The following is a 16172-nucleotide window of genomic DNA, read 5'->3' as shown; positions in this document are numbered from 1 at the left end:
AGTTACATCCACATCTGCATGCAACTAGTATAAAAAATAAAGCAGTCTCCTAATATGCATAGGCTACTTTGAGTAAATTCATTGTCCACATCTTGATAGCTGCATAAGCAAACCTGGGGAATTTTGTAAGAATAAATCTCCTTTAAAGCAAGATCCCCCTGCTTATACTAATTCTGTTTTGTTGTGATTTCTTATTTCTGGGAGTATATTTTTCAGTAGTATTCTCAGTTGTGGTTAGCAGGTTCTCTTCCTGCTTAATGCTTCCAAACATCCTTTAGCTGACTTCTGGAAGAATCTCAAAGTTGTTTTAAACTGAAATTATTACTAAGAATCCCTAAGCATATTATCTCTGAAATACAAGAGACAATAGCAGAAGCTTTCAAACTGGGTGTTGGAAACATTCCTACTGGGAGAGTAAACTGATCTTGAAGATGGAATTTCAGTAAAGTTGAATGTTGGCCTTTTGGTGAAATGTCTAAGCCTTACTGATGATTTGTCACTTGCAGAATTTCTAGAAGTGTCTTGGATGGTAAGTTGCAGGAATAGTTTCCTCTTGTGCTTTTTTGCATTGGTTTTGGTGTGGGATTTCCTTAGAAATTCTCTAAGCCAAGCATGGATGCAGATGCATGGATACATTCAGTATTTGTATGGGGTCTACCTAGTGCTTCATGGTTATTTAAAAGGAGCAAGGTTTATTATTCTGATTTAAGCTTATCCAGTTTTAGCCTAAATCTCATAACCAATTACAATTCACAAAAATATCTGTGTAACTTTATTACATCCAGCCTTTGTATATAATCTATATTTTCCTGTCATAGAGGTGTTTTTCTTAGTGGAGGATTCATTTAATGTGAGCCTAATGTTGTTTTTATTTTTCCTTGGATGTTTGAAAAACTAAACCTAAGGCCTGAGAAATTTCAACATGTAAATTTCAATCATAAACTAACAGCAGTCTTAAGTTTTTAATAGCTTGCAGAAATGTTTTTGCTCTGCTATATATTTCTTTAGTAGTTTGAGATCTCCTGTCCTGTGTCATCATTTCTAACAGGCTTTGTTGCTCTTACCAGAATTCTGGTTTATTTGAAGTGTGCAGGGTGGGTATTTCACTTGTTTGCTTTGATATGTTTTCATGATAGTGTATTGGTTTGCAAATATGGGGAACTCCTGTGCTGCTCTACTTTACTAACCTTTCTGATTGCTCTCTACTCAGTTCTTCTCAAATCACTCCTGTGCTGCGTGACTGCTACCTTGGATGACCCAGTGATGGACAGTTGTGTTGGCTTCCACTTTATTTCTACAAATTCTTCTGTTCTGTGTGACTGCAAAAATCTTTCCTCTGCTTCCAGGTATCTTATCTCACATAATAATGTAGTACCTACCAACCATATGTTTCTACAGCACATAACTGTACTTTTGGTTTTTCTTTAAGTCAATTGGACAGTTATTGCTTTCATTACATCAGGGTAGAACTTCTTCACAAATATGTGTTATTCGTTATTGTGAGTCTGTTTTAGATGGTGCATTTTCTGTCTGCTTTCTGTGTCAGAAGAGTCATACTTGAAAACTAGGGAGGGAAAATTAAAATTAACATGTTGTTATTCTCTCCTTTTTAAAGTGGATAGGTCTAATATAATAAAAATGCATGTTATGGTCATGAACTTTAAACTAAGAGGCTCAGGAATCATATTGCATCAGCATACAAATGAGGTATGTTTTATATATCTGTAGAGGAGGAAGGTAAATACCATGGCATTTACTATAATTCATGAGCCCCATCAGAAATAAAGTTCTTAAAGTGTATTAAACTTAATTCTTATGTTAAGGGCTTTTTTCTTTTTTCTTGTTGTTTCTCATGAATGCTTCATCAACAGTCACAGTCCTGTAAAGCGATTGCTGTGTACTAATCAGAGATCATTGTGGAGAATTGTAATCAGAATAAAAACAAATTTTTATTTAGTGGACAAATAATAATTAGTTGACTAAGAAGAAGCAAAAAGCAGTACACAATGTCATAAAAGCCAGAAAGAAGGGACAAAAGTAGAGGAGATTGAATGCTTGTCTTTGTTATTTACATTTGGCTTACTTTCAGTTCATGACTTCCGTCACACAGTGCTGTCCTTCTATTAAATGGTCTCAATGTCCTGGCATAGATGACATTAATTCTTGTTTTAAATGTGAACAAGTATTAATTTACTTCACTGAAGAGGAAATAACATAACAAAGGAAGTTCATGCTTGGAAAGAGTATAAAGTTGATATTGATACTGACTTTGCATTTTGATAACCCTTTGTGATGCTTTCTCATTGCATGACTTCTACAGGAGGATGCTGGTGGGTTACGTGAAGACAAAATGTCTTTGGAACAAAAAGATTCTTTTCTATCAAAGCTGGAAGATAGTTTTTGTTCTGCTTTTTTAAATTTTGTATTATTTTAATTTTTTTTTCTTTCTGCCCTTCTTCAGAGAAGTCCAAGAAAACTACTGGCACTGACAAAAGATGAAAATATGATTTTTGCTGACATCATGTATTACCCAAGCAAATCCGTTTTGTGAAAGATGGTTTTTTATGGTGTGGAAATAAAGAATCAGTGAATAGTTATTGAAGGACCTGGTTCAGACTTTTCTTGCCTCTGCCCCACCCCCACTGCCCCACCCCTACGTTTCCTTTTGTACTTTTTCTTTAGGGATCTTAATATTGATGCTAGCTACAAATGGTTGTTAAACAAATTTTCTTCAGTCATTAAGCATAGCAGCTTTATGTGGGTCGATGTAATACAAGAATAATCTCTGCTATGAGACTAGAGGTACCCACCTATAGCGGTGTTAATACTGATTTTCTGACTCCCACAACATTTCATTGCAAATTCTAATCAGAGGTAGTAAGTTTCATTTGCTGAGAACCTGTAGCAGCAGCATCTACTAAGTTTGGTTTGGTCTACTTAAAAATTGGAGTGTTTTCAAACAGTATTTGTGGACATCTGACTTAGTTAAACTGAACTTTGGCTATCAAATGCTGTAGATATGACCAGTCACAGTATTTGTTGAGATTATATTATTTGCATCAGCAGAGAAGAAAGCAGGTGAATAAAATACAGAATGTATTCCAACATTGAATCAGTTATAAAGAAACCTGGCTGGATAAGTTAGGTAGATTACACTAGTTTTACAGATAATTCTAGGCAGTAAGGCTGAAAAGGAGGTGAGATTAGTTATGTGAGTGTTGGAAAGATGTGATGACTTAGAGTAAGTTTTAGACTTCAGCAAAATTCTCAGTCCAAAACCCAGTATCTTGGTGAGACACTGAGGGAGCTGGGACACCAATTGTCTGTTGGCTGCTGGGCATACTTATGATTCCAGAGAGAATGTAAACCTTGTAAAATCTTTTCCTTTGAAGTTAGGTAAAATATGGACTTTTACAACTGTTTAATTAAGTTCTTTCAATTTCTTGGAATTCTTAACACCAAGGAAATACAAAATACACAGTACCAATTGGGGTGATGCCTAAATTGGCACTTAATAAATACTGCTTGATCCTTCCATAGTGGATAATAGACAATTGCACTCTGCCTAGTGTCTGAGGACCCAATGCATCCTTTCTTACTAAAAGAAAAGTAGCATAAAAATAACTGCTTATACAACACATCTGTGCTAAAAACCTCTCAAACCAATGGTACAACCATTGTGCCAATGGTACAAAGCTGACTGTGGTGACTATTCCAAATGACCAATCCTTTGTTTTTTGAATATTGTTTCCCTGTTGTATAGACTGGACCTTTGATATCAAGTAAATATTTAAACATTTATTTCTCTTATATACCCTTCTATATACCATGTGTGCATTTTTCTTTCCAGATAATGCTGTTGTGGGGAAAAGGGGAAGGGTTTGCAGCGGCACTCAGTCTTTCCAGAAATAGTTTGAAACTTGATAGTTCTGTGTTGTGTCAGGCAAGATGCTTCCCATGAGTTCGTATGAAGTGTTTTGCCGCTGCAAAAACTTAAGAAGGAAGGTACAGCTGCCCCACAAAAGCAAAATCTGGAGCCTCACTGGTATGTGGAAGGGTTGTCCTTGAGTAAGGCAGGGGCTTCTGGCTCATGGTGAATTCTGAGCTTGTTCAGTGCAATGCATCGCATCTCTTGCCCTACCTTTGCCATGAGTCAGTGCTTCATAGGGAGGTAAGAGTTAATGTGTCTTATTTCTGTACAAAGCAAGTGCTGCCATGTGATTTGGAGTCCTATCATTTCCCCTCACTTTGAGCAGTGGTATGCTCTATCTTTGTAATTCTTGAAACGTTGTGATTGATTTTTATTTAATATCTGGTAGGCCTCAACCTTTCCCTAGTTTCCTTTTAACCTTGTCAGATTTCTCTCTGGTATTCCTCCTTCTTCTATTTTTAAACCATTGAACTCTTATAATATAAATTGATTTACACCTCAGCTTTGGTAAGTATTTTTGAGAAACATGGAGAAACTGATACATGCAGAAAATGTTGGGTTTTTTGGGGTGGTGGAGGGAGACCCTGAATGTTCTGGGCAGAGCTTTGGAGATGAAGTCCTTGAACACTTTCAGTCATCTTGTGAGTTATTCAACATAATCTTTATAAAGATTACAGCAAAGTTGGTAAGCTGGTAATTGTTTAATTACCTATAGAAAACAAATGCTATCATAGCAGTACTAATTGTCTGTATAGTATATATATCTATGTATACTGTGATATAGACTGTCCTGGCCTCGGAAAAGATGGCTGTTTTTTTTCTCCAGTTAAGTGACAGTCATATAGCATGCACTTAACCATGTTCTTAATTGTTTTGTAATACAGGAGTGGAATTAATGTCCTAATGTGCTTTGCTGAGTCAAGATCTTGGTGGACTCCTGTACTCATGTTTCATGCTGTTAACTCTCTACCAATGTTCTTTCTGTTAATAGTGATCAAGTCACAAAGCAATTATACTCCCACAAGCTGTCCTTTAATAACCTTTGTAATTTGTCAAAGTGCATTAGGGCCTTGAATATTTTTACAGAGAAGCTACTGGTCTTCATGAATTAATGGAGTGTTCTGATGTGCCAGCTCATCTTCCTTGCCAAATTGCTGTTGGTTCAGAGGGGAGCTCACACCAGTTTAAAGAAATATCTTCTACCTCTTTCTCTTAGACCAAAAGATTTTTGAACAAGATTAAAGTCTTAGTTAGCAACAATCAACAAACAATGCTCATTTGAACCATCTCAGCCTTCCAGTCTGGCAAAGCTTAGATTTTAAGCTTTTCAATCATCTTTGGATGTGAATATAACTTGTCTTAAACTAGAAAAGGTGTAGTGATCTTCATATGTTAAACTGTGACAGTCTTTTCATAAGCATATATTTATGATGCTGCACCTCTGTGAGTATTTTGGGACTTATGATTCTGCTGTTTATACTACGAAGGTGCAACTCAGTGTGATCTTGTCTTCTCCACTTATTTTGATTCTTAAGTAAGTGTTATAACTGCAAGCAGTCAGGGTGTATTCCTCCTCGTGATTTGCCAGCAAGAAGTAGATATTTGGGGATAGCATGTTCTTGAGTTACCTGCTATAGGGTAAACTACATGAGAGGGAAAGAGAGCAATTCCCTGAAAAACCATTTGATATTTTGTGAACAGTCGAGTGTTAAAGAATAAAAGATATGGTAATTCTATTGCAGGTGTGGTAATTTAAGCATATAAATTTCCCTTCAGTCCTGAAAACCTCTTTATCAGAGAGCTCTGATGCTTAGAGTACATATTGCATCTCTACTTCAGGGATTGCTTTCTCTTAGGTAAAAAAACATTGAAGGCTGGTGGATCACAGTTACTTTGTAGATGTGTATGCACTCCAGTATTCAGTTCTTGGGTACACATGGAGGCAGATAAAGTATGTAGAAGCCAGTCAAACATGCTTTGCTGACCTCTGACTGGAGCTGGGATTTATCAGTATGTGCAGTTTGTAATAAAAGTAGGCTGTGACCTTTTGAAATATGCAAATATATGTTAACCATTGTTACTATTTAGAAAGTAACGCTTTAACACTGTATTCCACATTTCTAGCTGTTCTGACAGAGTTAAGCTAGAGATTGTATCTTCATAATGAACAATATAATTCTCAAGAAAAGCATTTAAATAAACATGTAAGCAGCCATTATGAAAAGTTGACTGCCGAAAATCTTTTGCATTGTAGTCTCTGATCTCTTCTTTGAAGCAAACATTATTTCTTTTTAAAAATATTTTGTGAAATTATTTTTAATTGCTTTCCTACCTGTGCTACTTTATTATTGTAACAAACTGGGTAAACTCTCCATTGGAGAGGTTTCATTGTAATGCTGATGCTGTTTCTGTTGCAATTGTTCTCCCGCTGTTGCTTGCATGAATATACAAATGCAGGTATATGCACATAGAGTATTCTGGTCCACATAGGTATTCTGATGGAATTCTGCCTGCTAGTCTCAATATTGTGTGTGGCTTTTATTTTTATTTTACAAATACCCATCTGGCAAGTGAAGACAAGTATTTTGTTGATGGATTAGAGAGGTTCAAGGTTCTTGAAGTTTGCACGTCCTGTGAAAAAGACAGGTCAATTTTTTCTCTCTGGGCATCTGTCTCTCATAAGCTCATAAATTGCTCTTGAAGCTAGATAGAAAAAAATACTGAAGGCAACATCATATTTAAGAGTTTAAATGTGCTGATTGGAGTGTCTCAGAGTCTAACCTCAGGCAAAAGGTCTCGTGTTCAGTCTTTTTGACTGATGTAGAATAGTCCACTGTTAATAATTTAGTGTTGAGACCAACCAAATGAAAAATAGGAGACTCATAACGTCAGTATCACTGTTGATTTTACCAAGAAAATACGAATTATTTGTGTTTTGATGTATGTTTCCATTCTTTACACACTTAACTGCTCTCTAATGTAGCTGCTGCATCTGATTTTTTTTCTTAATGAGCAATGTTTTTATATCTACAGAACAAAGAGTTTGCCCTGCAGGACCTTATGTTCATTTTTAGTCTGCTCTATTTGTGTAGTAAATAAAAAATGAGTAACATTGCCATTAGCCGTTTTATATGCATTACTCCTGACCATGCTTGTGAGTAATCTGCTAAAGAATGTGCACATTCTCAGTTTGTAGCAAAATGGGGCCTGTAATAATTTCATTTTTTAAATCAACCTAAAATGCATGGAAACAGAAGGGACCTTTGTTTAAGCAAGGATTTTGATGACTGTGTAAATCAACATGCTGTAGGTTTAGGTCCAATCTTTGTCAGATGCAAGCGTGTTGTACTTCACTCTCCCATTTTAGTGGGTATAAGAGGTGAAACACAGGATGGATCATCTCTAGATTGTCTCCTGGGATTGTAAAGCTTTTTTACTTTAATAGAGGATCAATATTTTGCATTTTAGAATTTCAGAGTTCAATTTTGGCAAAGATGTGTGAGGCAAATGTTTCTTGTGTAACTTGAAGGATTGTTCAGTGAGGAGACTTCTTTTCTTAGCAAAACATGACATCAAATGTGCACACAAAGTTTTGAAAACTTACTTTTATTCTTTGGAAATAGGTGTATTTTCTGAAATAGTGTATAGTTCTTATATATTTTACAGGTAATCTCATTCTTTGGAAGGTCAGTACTTATGTATGTGGTCAGTAGCTTGCTGAAGAGTTTATTTTTTTAAGAGAATGTGAGTAGCAGAGAGTTGAACAGCTGCTATAGGATGTGTAGCTCATTCAAACTTCTAAGAGCACAGAAGCAGTAGTGAGGAAACAATATTTCTTTTATTGAGTGCTATGGTACTTTTTCAAACTTGTCTGGGTTGACTTTCTGTATTGTTTTTCCTCCTTATGTTTCCTAATAAGTACAAATACACCCTTGATGGAGCCATGATATTTTATAAGCTATTTAAGTAAGATAGACTCTTTAGAAACTAATATAATTATTCAACTCTACAACTTAATATCCAGCCAACATGGAATATATAATTAGGATAACACTGAAGGTCAGATTTTAAGTGCTTGTTTTCTATATCTATGAAAAAAATATGAAAGTGATACTGAGGATTAAAACAGGTATTAAACTCATTTACTATATTTTAGAAATAGAATGAATGTTGGTAGCAGCTGTTGTCTTGCTTACATGTCATGTTCACTAAAATAAAGATTTATAAAAGCGAGCATTTAAAACTCCTCTTAAGCTTCCTCAGATCATGTTAACCTAGTTTTCCTGTACTAGTCTGAAATTGATGCTCAAACAGAGGAGAAGGGAGGAATAATTGGGCAATCACTGTAGCTTTGGAAAACACTAGTTTTGTCCCTGTTCAAGGCGGGATGTTTTCCTTTCTAATTGCCTCAGAAATGTTACTGTCTGTTCTGTATTACTCTGATCATCTGAGCTCTATTTTGTTTTTTGTTGCTGTCCGCTCCTGTTTTTTTTTCCATCTGCAGTTTTTATGCTTTCTACCTCTCATTAAGATATACTAAAAATTCTGAATAATTCTAAATGAAATACCTGTTAATCAGTAAACATCATTTTCCACATGCTAGTGTACCAGCTTTTTTCTTTAAATAGAAAGATTGTGTTTGTGGTTTGGTAGGGGAAATAGAGTATTTCCTTAGGATTGAAGATAATTAGGTTGTTTTAGTTAAGTTAGGTTATCACATTAGCTATTAGAAAGTGCATCAGTAAAGTGCACATTGTACTTTCCCTGTCTCTTCATTTCCTTAGGTGATAACAGGGAAATAATATGTGGAACAGGACTCTCATTTTATTTTGAACTTAATACTCTGAAATTGAGCATAGTTACCAGGAGTTCCAGTGTGGGAGGTAAGGACGTAATGAAACAAGTTTCTTGTCCTGAATTTGGAGATTGTTTTTGTGTGCATAAATGTGAACTTCCTTAAGGTATTCAAGAATAGTCCAGCTTTGCTATTGTGGTGTATCAAGCATACTGTGAAATGAGAAAACACTAATTTTTGAAAATGAGTTTTCAAAAAAACTTTTTTTGAAAACTAAGATGCCTCAGGCATGTCTGTGCTGCTTGTATGACATGTGAAACAGTCTGAGGTAGCTTCTTTAACATCTAGGCTGAAGAGGGTAAAGAGGACACCAGGTTCCTATGGAGTCTTCTGGGAGAAGTGTTCACAATATCTACATAAGGAGCTCATCATAAGCAGATTGAATACTTCCTATTGATTAAAGTAACTGGTAACAAACAAATCTGTTGGACCAGAGAAGTCGAATGTCCAAGAAATCATGGAGTATCAAGATACTGATTTTTATCCCAGTGATGTTTTCTGGCTGTTACTTCCATGTGTTGCTCTTTGTACTATGCTTACAAACTGAAAAGAAAAAACTTCCTCTATAATGTACAAAAATTTGTAATGTAGGTAGGCCTTAGAAATCCCATTCTCTCAAACTGAGGCATAGAAGTTAATTCCTGTTCAAGGATACAACAAACTCTGCATCTCCATTCCCATTTTTAACTTTTTTTTTTTTTCATTCCAGTGAAGAGAGAAGAATATTGGTTGAAGGAAAAGGCCTTATTTGGCTTTACCTTAAAGATAGATCCTGAAGTCTGTTATTATTTCAGCTACTTCTTTTGTCTTTCTTTTCTGTCTCACTCTTTCCGCAAAATATTGGCCCAACATCTGTGAATGTTAGGGGAGGTGACTCTATCCCTTTTTAAAGCAAGGCACTTTGAAGAGCTGGGATATAACTATTACTTGACATTCAGGCTGAGCATGTACCTCCTTGGTTTCATGGAAGTGCTTTTTCTCTTGGAGCCTTAAAGGAACTTTGTGAAGTACTTCACTGATAGACCCTTTACTTTGCTACCAGCTCTCATTACCACACTCCTTATATTTTTAATTTGATTATTTTTTTGTTGTTTGACTCTGTCTCAAAAAAGAAAATCTGATGGTTGAGTGAGCACAGCCAAACTGGCGAAACCTTATACCCACCACCAGTAGCCATAATGTTTATTAGCCAAAGTAATGAATAAGAAAATGTGGATGTTGAGTACATTACTTACCCCTTCCTTGCCCTGTACTTGAATCTGTAAAATAGAGGCTAAAATACTAAGCCACACCAAATGCTGAACCTTAATGCATGTTGGTAAATCACTTACTACTGCCAAATACACTACAGAAATGCCTTGTTAATGTTACCTAAATTATGTCACTGGTCAAAAAATAGAATCAAATATATTCTTGCTTGTGCTGCAGAATTTATGGTTCAGCATATTGATTTCCAGCTTGATCTTACATCATGCTAAAGTTGATAGGGATCTGTGATAACATTAGTGAGGTGTTAATTAGAGACAAAAACATTTCTGGTCCAAGAATTCCAAATCATGTTTATATATACTTCACTGTATAGAGTTAAATTTCTCTTCCCATGCCCAAGTAAATTGCAAATTAACGCTAATAAATCACATTGCAGCAGTTGGTAAGAAGTGAAAGTATATTAATAATTAAATAGTTCTTTTCAGCCACCCCTCCCCCCTTCCTTTTTTATGTGGTGATTTTCTAGACTCAAAATCAGCGTGTCTCATGCAGGCTATCTATAATATATAGTTGTTTCAAATCAGCTTTACTTACTGAGCTTTTTCTAGTAATGGAGCTCTGTCAGCAAAAAGCATATGCACCAGCAAATGATGAACGATGGACTTGTGTCAAATGGAAGCTTGAAAGGTGCTTCTGTAGTTAAATGGATTAGTCTGCACCAGAAGTTCAAAACTCCTCAAGTGTAATTGTTTCAGAGAAAAGGAAGGTATCCCTGGATTGATAGGGGTGGCTAAGCAAGGAGAGCTGGAGGAAGAACTATTTTATCAGATGTAAGTGAGGGTTTACTAATCCACAAGAAGTAGGCTTTGCTGTTACAAGATTGCTGGCTCGATGCTTCTGCAAGTTTTCTTTTTTTCTTTTTTTTTAATGTGAAATTTGTAAAGATTTTAATTTATGTTAGTGAAAGAGAGATGTTTTGGGATTTTTTTCTTATAAAATTAGCAAACTTAATTCCCTTTATGTGGCCATGTGCAACAGTGTTTTCAAAATAATCTGTAACATTTTTCATACACTTTATAAAAATGTTGCTTCTTATTTCATGAGTACTATTATCTATAAAACTGACTTAGTCTACTATATTTTGTAGTTACACACTGAATAAGGTAATTAGAAATTGCTATATAAATACAAAAACCCCTGCATATAAATTGTAATTTTATATAAATAGTGTTCTATTACTGTTGCTCATTAAATATTTCATTATTTGTGTTGTTAATGTGTAAATCTCATTCAGGAGAAAATATTTGCAGGGAAAGAAATGTGCATTAGGAATTAAACTTTTGAAATATTTTTTCTGGGTTTTTTTTTGTATATAATTTGTGCTGTATTTAAAATGGGTGTGCCATATGAGTGTTCAACAAAAGAATAGCTATAAGCAGGGAGGCTTTCACTGCTCCTCAGTCTTTCCATTTTGCCAGTTTTTCCTTCTCTTCTGCTTCTTTGCAATTGTTAGCCTTCATGTGAACTGAAAGGTACTTCAAAACACTGGAAGAAAATAGTCTGAAAGCTTCATACGCATTTCTTCCTAGTAAAGAGAATTGAAGAAGTTGAAGACTTTTTCCACTGACAGGTGTTTGTGTGTCAGAGCAATGAATGCTTTTGATGGCAAACCCACTTGCTTTTCTTCATTGTAGTCTTCTTTCTAAATATAAAAAAAAGACAAATTCTGACAACAAAAATTCTCCAAACTGTATAATAGAAAGCTTACTTTATTTATTTATATTTTATAAAAGAAGATATTTAAATTATCTCAATGGCTATTCACTTTCTTTTTGTGTGGGTGAAAAAAACCCAGCAGTTGAGCAGTGCCTGGAATGGTGAAGGCACTTTTTAGCTATAGCCTCATTATGATATAAAAATATTGTCACCTGATGATTAGTTGGTACAAAATTTAATTGTCTTACAGATTGCACACTGTCCTTTAAAATAATACAAAGAGTCCCATCTTCCTGAATGTAAAACTATGCTAAATAACCACTTCTTTTTAAAAGTTGTTTTCACATTTTTCAATCCTCTGCTGTTAGTTTATTAGCATGGCACATGGCTGTAATTTACTTAGTTTATTATCTGGCTAAAGACAGTAATTGAAGATTGTTTTGCAGGTGCTAAATGTTCTGATCTTTGGTTGTTTTCATATATTAAGCCATGCAATGCAATTGCATCACATGGAATTGCATATGCATCAACAGCACAGTAAAATCGACCATTTGGAAAAGATTAAAAACAAGACTTGAGAAAAATATGACTAAGTAAGTATTCTGTCAAACATGAGAAAAACTCTGTGTTTAATATGAAAAAAGTTAACAAAATAAATTAATACCCCAGTTGTTGTAACTAAGTTCATTTCTTTCTTTCCATTAATAGTGGAAGCAATTGGAATGATGGCTAAAAATGGTACAAAAGTGAAGTCTGAACTTACATAGACAAATATTTGGCAGAAGTTCTCGGCTATTCATCCTTGCAGGAAATAGAAATAGATGTTATGTAAATTGTGCTGCAGACTGAAACTGACCCAGTAGCATAAAGAAGCCTTTTTGAAGGATATTTTTGATCAAGCCACAATGGGCAGAAAAAGCAAGTGTATAACTATAGAAAATTGGGTTACTTGGAGTGGGGAGTGAGCAGAAGGCATGTTTAATCTAAACTAGTTTTTCTCTTTTACCTCAAAGCAATTTCAATATGTATGATCCAGGTTTCCCTATCTACGTTTTGTGAATAACTGTGAAAAATAATTTCACATTATGGGTAAAGCTGATAAAAGTTTTCTGAAGGTCAGAATTTTATTATTATCTTTTTATTTGTGTCACTTTGTAGGTACAAAGTTTGTGGTGATTGGGGTGGGGCTGTGGCCGAGGCTCATCCCCATGGCGCAGCAGTGACAGCAGGGCACTGACCAACACCAAAGGGAGCAGAGGCTCACAGGGGCACTGCGTGAGCAATCAGGGCTATGAAAGGCTGGGCTAAAGAACAAGGGGGCAGACATTTGCAGCTTTCTGAAGTGGGATGGTGTTACTCTGTATGGGCTGAAGCTTTCTGACATTGTGTGGTGACGCTGTATTGTGGCTGTCTCAACTGTGACATCACTTAATGCAAAATAATTCACTAATAGGACTTCCAAAATGAATTGCCAAGTAATGTGTCTGCCTTATTAACACTGACTCCTAAAACATCAAGACTTCAGAAAGTCTCAACAGGAAATACTGCACCCATTAGGTCCTGCAGGTGCAGGCGAGTGAGGAGCATGCTGCTGGGTTCTTGAGTCACACACCTGGGGAAGGGAGCAGATGTTTCCCAACATGGTCCTGAGGACAGAGCTGCACTGGCAGGTACATCCCTCCCTGTTCTGGTCTTGGCCAGCCTGCAGGCCTGTCACAGGGACCCTGGAACAGCTTAGAGGCCAAGGTGTGTGCTCAAACACTGTGTGTGGGTTGCAGCTGGGGAGTATTAGGAAAAGGTCAGATTCATTTGACTCTAGAGAATGCTCAGTCCCCAAGAGTTTGGAAGAAGACAAGTTAGGTGACAGGGCACCTGGACGTTGGATGTGGTGACTGGTGAGAATGCGCAGACTGGTTCCACAGAACCTCTTGTCATAACAAAGATGAGTCTTGCATCATGACTGTACCTGCTGTATTGTTGCTGGCCTTTGTATATTTTCCTTCTCCCCAAAAGCTTGAACCAAATCTCTCATAGAAATAACACAACCACAGGAAGGTATAAACAGGATTGTCCTCTTGGATTGTCCTCTCTGATTGTTTTCTCTGTTACATTGCATAATAGCAATAGAAATATAAATTTTAAAAAGAAAGTATATGATATTGAGATGATGTGTAAGTAAATTTTGACCAGGCTTCAGCATCAGCAGTTGCTCTATATTTTTAACTACCACCTGTACAGCAGTGATCTGTGTGGGACTGGGATGCTGTTTGGAAGCTAAGGTAGCCCAGCAAAAGGAGCTGGAGTGGAAAAAGAGGAAGAGCTGAGTGGCCAAAGTGCTAAGAGATGATGAAACCCTTGCCAGTGAGATGGGAGATATTAACCTGCTCTGTCCTCCTTGGTGCACTCTTTTAAAAAAAAAAAAAAAAAAAAAAAAAAAAGGTGAAAAGTGTGACCAGAAGTCACACTGCCTTTGTCTCGTGAGAAACTGTACTTTGTACTATTTCCAATCTTTTCACAAGTGGACTGTTTTCTGCCCGTCCCTGTAGCTTCCTCTTGATGTTAAAGCTATAAACCAGGGACATGCCTGAGCAGGGTCAGTCACAGATGCTCTACCAGCATGTGACTGGTGTGCTTGAGCTTTATCATTCCTGCTAACTGACCCTTTCACTAAAAGTTTAATAGGGGATAAATTCACATGTGAATTCATAATCCCCTCAGTTGTGCCAGAAGGATTCCTTAACAAGCAGGCAACAAAGAGAATCTTATACAGCTGGATTTTTTTATTCCTCCTCCTCGTCTTTCTCTTTCCAAATTTATTGGGTAGACTACTTCAAGGATGTGTCTTTAACTGTCATCCCAATATTTATTTGTGCATAACCTAAACAAACAAAGGCAATATATTTAATGTGGCTTTCAGAGCAGCTCTATGCATGGAATTGAAAACATTTTCGGGCTTTTAAGTACAAAAGCTCAAGAAGTGGAAATACTATATTGTTCCAAATATTTATTATTTAGTATTTATTCTTAGTCACTATAATGTAAAAATTGTGCTTTTCTGGCATGTATCTCTTGGAGCTTAAATGAAATGTCTATTTTGCCACAGTGGTTCAAGGGGCTCTTTTGTTATTTCAGAATTCTGTATATGGTTTGCTACTCATACATAAAGAAGCCTGTAAATGCAGATATTGTTAGTATAAACCACTTCTAATCAACTTGGTTACTGTTATTTTGATTTTGAGTAAAGAAATTGTTTTTCTTAATGTTTTGTAAAAGTGCCTTTAAAATGATGATATCACTACTACATTTAAAAGCCTCAAGGTTGCAACATTTATTGAGCAGTGCTCATGGAAAGAATATAAAGGATGTCTGGACACTTTCTATTTTTATAAAAAGGACACTGCTTTTAGTGGTCTGTGTGAAATAATGTTTAATTTTTAAAATTTGATATTATATTTCTGGCATGGAAAACAAGGAAATATGCATCATGCCTTTACAGTACTTGGTTTTTTGAACCAAAATCTACTGGTGTATTCTGGCTTGAATGAAATGTCTTTCAAAGCTTTTATTCCAGAGCCCCGGCTTTCCATATTTTTGTTGTGTATGCAATCAAAGTTGCACAGAGGTGCTTCTTCTGGTTACAATGTCCCTCCCTATCAGTAGACAACTGCTTTTAGGGAATTTTTTTTTTTTTTAGCTGCGAGACCTGTCACATTCTAGAGGTCTCTGAAACTTTAGAACTTGGCATTTCCTCAGTGGAACCAGTAAAAGGTGGCTTTGTTTTGTTAAACTTTAACAGAAGAAGGATGCAGGTGTCTTTGCCAGGAAGAAATCCAGTGTGAGTATACAATCCTAAGGGAAGGGGGGAATGTGTGTGTGGGTGTGATATGGGCTGTGGGATCAATAAAGTCAGCTGCATGGAGTCTCAACAGTTAATAGTGAGGTGTTGCTCACAGGGTCTGGTTCTGATTAGTTGGAGGAGGTTGTCTGTTCGATTTTTTTTTTTTTTAATTAATTTGAGAAATTGTGCACTGAAATATTTTAACTTCTGAAATACAACGGATGTCTTATCTTTCAAAAATGCCGCAAAAAAATCTTCCCTTTACTGTCTGCTTGTTCTTCCCTCCTCACATCAAGTGAAACTGTTTTAAGGACTGAGGGAGGATAAGTAAAATAGCTTTCCTCTTTGTTATTTGAAATTGCAACATGTGTAATTTAGCAGGAGCTTTTTTGTATCTAGTGATGATTGTTCCGAGGTCTGAAAACAAATTCATCAAATTTGGGCAGCTGATAATGCAATGTTTTGGCACTTGCCATTAATGTCTTTGAGCACCTGTATGGTTACAGGGTATGTTATCCAACCTCAGAAATCTTTAGATTCAGACAGATCATAGTAGCATTCAGATACAGGTTGAAGATGGTAAAAAGACTGAGTTGAAAACATGTTTTTTTATTTTATATTTT

The 16172-nt window shown here is 36.0% G+C and overlaps 1 protein-coding gene across 3 annotated transcripts in view; it reads left to right on the top strand.

Moving 5' to 3' along the window:
- LRMDA (leucine rich melanocyte differentiation associated) overlaps positions 1–16172 on the top strand; it is a 606948-nt gene that overhangs the window by 20956 nt on the left and 569820 nt on the right. Inside the window, exons 2-3 of one of the 3 annotated variants that reach the window (XR_004148500.2) lie at positions 1211–1346; positions 2462–2602. The exons of the other annotated variants lie outside the window; for them this stretch is intronic. The gene's annotated coding sequence lies outside the window, so the exon portion shown is untranslated. Of the gene's footprint in view, positions 1–1210; positions 1347–2461; positions 2603–16172 lie in introns of those variants that run through there. 3 annotated transcript variants of the gene reach the window in all.

This window comes from Lonchura striata, chromosome 7, assembly GCF_046129695.1.
Source record: "Lonchura striata isolate bLonStr1 chromosome 7, bLonStr1.mat, whole genome shotgun sequence".
Lineage (NCBI taxonomy): Eukaryota > Metazoa > Chordata > Aves > Passeriformes > Estrildidae > Lonchura > Lonchura striata.
This window is presented reverse-complemented; position numbering and strand designations above follow the sequence as displayed.